Here is a 3,955-nt window from a genome sequence, read left to right as displayed (position 1 = left end):
ACCGCCGTACCCGTGCCGCTGGCGACCAGGTTTATTGCCCCCGGCACCGTAATAACGTTTACGGCTGGCGTTCATAATTGAGGCGCGGCTCCGTAAATCGACCACTAATTCTAAACGATATAACGCGGTGGCGGCAGAGGCCGGCGAGGGAGGAGGAGGGAAGGAGGAAGGAGAGGGGGAGAAGGAGGCGGCGGCGGCGGCGGGAGAGGAGGGAAGGAGGGGGAGGACGCGGAAGGGAGGAGGGAAGGAGGCGGGGAAGAGGAGGGAAGAGGAGGCGGGAGGGAAGGAGGAGGGAAGGAGGCGGCGGGGAGGCGGCGGAGGCGGTACGGGGTTCGGGGACGGAGGGAAGGAGGAGGAAGAAAGGAGGGAAAGGAGGAGGGGGTCTTAGCGGTGGCGGCAGCCCCCTCCTCCGCTACTACCACCACTACTACGCTGTTACGTGTTTACATTGAGTGACATTGACCGCGGTATCGATTAATAGTAATTAATAGTAATTAATAGTAATTAATAGTGGATTAATCATACGTAGTGGGTTCATGGCTCACTAATGCCACACACACACACACGTACACACACGCACGCACGCACGCACACACACACACACACACACACGTACGCACGCACGCACGCACGCACGCACAAAAACACACACACACACAGTCACACACACACGTGCGCGCGCGCGCACGCAAGCACGCACACACACACACACACACACACTCGCTCTCTGTCTCTCTCTGTCTCTCTCTCTCTCTCTCTCTCTCTCTCCCCTCTCTCTCTCTCGTTCTCTCTCTCTCTCTCTCTCTCTCTCTCTCTCTCTTCTCTCTCTCTCTCTTCTCATATATCTCTCTCTCTCTCTCTCTCTCTCTCTCTCTCTCTCTCTCTCTCTCTCCCTCTCTCTCTCTCTCTCTCTCTCTCTCTCTCTCTCTCCCCTCTTCTCTCCCTCTCGCCGCCACAGCTAGCGGAGCTGGTCTATACTACTTGCTACATCTAGGCTGGCTGGCTTACTGTGCAGGGTATTAGCACTTTAGAAGGCAGTAAGTAGCTTTTAAGCGAGGCCTGGCTTTATCAGAGTCATTAGCGAAATTGACGTTCTTTACACGTCCACATCGATGCTGGGTGACAGAGGGGTGGGTTGGCTGACAGGGCGGTGGGGGTGACAGGATGCTGGGTGTGGACTAGGGGTTGGCGCATGCGACAGTGGGAGTGGGTCGGCGTGACAGGGTGGGGGTGACAGGGGGCGGTGGTGTGGACAGGGGAGGGGTGGGTGACAGGATGGTGGGGTGGACAGGGGGTGGTGGTGACAGGTGCTGGGGCGCCCGGTGGAGGAAGGTGCTTTAAAGGTGGTGGGGGAGGGTGTGGGATAGTCAGATGGGGGAGCAGAGAGAAGAGGGAGATGAGGAAGACAGAGAGAGAGACGAAGCAAGATGATCACCGAAAGAGAGATGAGTCAGAGAGATGAGATCATGGAAGCAGAACGACAGAGAGATGAGAGATGAGACGGGGATGGAGAGAGAGAGAGTAGATACGCAGAGAGAGGAGATGAGAAGAGAACCTCCGTACCCTCCACCACACACTGCCCGCAGCGCTCCCTCTCGGCGCGCACGCGACGTACCGGAACGCACGCCACGAAGCGTCGGCGTCGAGCGGAGGGATAGGGTGAGAGTAAGAAGCAGGGGAGGCAACAAGCAGAGGTAAGGAGGGGAGGGAGGAGGGGAAGGATAGGGGCCAGACATGACGCCCTAACATTTAAAAGCTGCCCGTCATTTACGGTGATCAGAAAGGCGGCTGGGTTAAGCCGGCTGCAGAGGCGGCGCCGATGTTAGACAACGACGTGGAGAGACTAGGAAATGCATTTTTTAAGCGCTGTTAGGATCTCTCTCTACGTGCCGGCCCAATAATTGTTTCTGTCTGTGGCGAAGCTGGGCGGATGCTACTACTGCTTGCCTGCTTGCTGCTACTACTGCCTGCTGCCTACTTACTTGCTGCTGCTGCCTGCTGCTTGCTACTGCTGCTGCTGCTTGCTGCCCTGCTGCCTGCTGCTGCTAGCCTGTCTGCCTGGTTAGGTTCGGTGCTGCTGCTGCTGCCTGACTGCTGCCTACTGCCTGTCGGCTGCTGCTTTTTTAACTTTTTTTTTTGCTTGCCCTACTGCTTGCTACTGCTGCTACTGCTGCTCGCTGCTGCCTGCTGCCTGCTGCTACTGCTGCTTGTGCTGCTTACTGCTGCTGCTGCTGCTGCCTGCTGTCTGCCTGGTGGTGGTGGTGGTGTTCGCTGCTGCCTGCTGCTGCCTGCCTCGGTGGTGGATGGTGGTGGTGGTGGTAAGGTGGTGCCTACGTACTGCTGGTGCTGCTGCTGGTGGCTTGGTGCTGCTGCTGCTGCTGCCTATTCTGCTGCTGTCCTACTGCTGCTTGCTGCCTGCCTGCTGCTGCCTGCCTGACTGCTGCTGCTACTGCCCTGCTGCTGCTGCTACTGCTTGTGCTGCTGCTGGTGGTGCTTGCTTACTGCTGCCTGCTTGCCTGCTGCTGCTACTACTGCTGCTGTTTGCTGCTGCTGCTGCTACTGCTGCTGCTGTCTGCTTGCCTGCTGCTACTGCCCTGGTAGTTGGCTAGTTGGTGGTTCTGTTGCTTACTGCCTACTGCTACTGCTACTGCTAATACTGCTACTGCTACTGCTACTTGCTGTGCCTACTGCTTACTTACTACTGCTTACTGCTTACTCCGGCTACTGCTACTACTACTGCTACTGCTACTGCCTACTACTACTGATGCCACCTGCACGCTTGCACCGCTATGGCGCACCGCACTCACGCACGCACGCACGCACGCTACGCACGCACGCTACGCCACGCACGCATAAACACACACCACCACAGACAGCCCAACACACACATTTAACACATATACACACACTGTACTGTATCACATTACCTCGCGTAGACTCGGCAGACTCGGGTTCCAGAGCTGAAGACGCCTGCAGTCGTCGCTTTTCTTCCTCGCGCTCGATCGATCTACGTCGACGACGAGACGACGACGGACACAGACAGACTGTGTGATGAGGCGACGCTCGCCGTCGACAGGCGGCGGCGGCGTGCGGCTGCCTGCGGTGGGCCGGCCTCTCTTACGGCGCGAATGCCCGCGGTGGCGGCGGATGGCAGCTGGGTGTGGACCGCGCTAGCAGCTCACTGCTACAGCTAGTGCTACTACTGGGTGTGGGCGGCTGCTGCTGCGCTGCTGCGGTGCTTGTGGCTGCCTGCAGGGGCGGCGGCCAGTCGCGCGCTTGTGAAGTCCTTGCGCGTGCGTCTGGCCCGGCTCGGCGCGCGCCGCGGCGGGAGACGGCCCCGACGCGTGCCAAGACGATCGCGACATCGTTCGCGCTCGGCGCGACTAGACGCTCGCGTTCAGTCGCTGAGCGCCGCTGGCTGCTGCTGCTGCGTGCTGTCTGCTGGCTGATCTGGGCCGCTGCTGCGCTGCTGCTCTGCTGCTGGCGCCGGTCGGAGGCGGATGCGTTCGCTGCATCGCAGACCGGCCGTGGTCTGGCAGCAGGTTTGCCGTCAGTCGGCTGCGGGGCATGGCTGCCCGACGATGACAGGCGGCGTGGCGGCGTTCGGCAGGCGGGCGGCCGCGCGGCGGTGGCGGCGCACGGCGGCTCGTGCAGGCCGTTCTGCGCGGCGACGGGGACGACGACTGCGGCGGCGGCGGCCGACGTCAAATCTCCGCTCTCAACTGCAATGGAAAAAAAAACAAAAAACATGAAAACAAACGTTCGCTTTTTAAACATACTGTATATCAACACAAAATATTTTCTCGATATGTTTTTGATCAGCAAAAGCAAATCGCAGAACAACAAAAAAGAATCGATCACACGAGCAAACGCGCACGGACGCGCCCACCGATACCAGCCAATCGATGACGAGTAATCGATAACGAGTCAATCAATAACGAGGTAACCGATAATG

The sequence above is a fragment of the Priapulus caudatus genome, unplaced genomic scaffold (genome assembly GCF_000485595.1).
Source record: "Priapulus caudatus unplaced genomic scaffold, Priapulus_caudatus-5.0.1 Scaffold2159, whole genome shotgun sequence".
Classification (NCBI taxonomy): domain Eukaryota; kingdom Metazoa; phylum Priapulida; class Priapulimorpha; order Priapulimorphida; family Priapulidae; genus Priapulus; species Priapulus caudatus.
Note: the sequence above shows the minus strand (reverse complement) of the source record.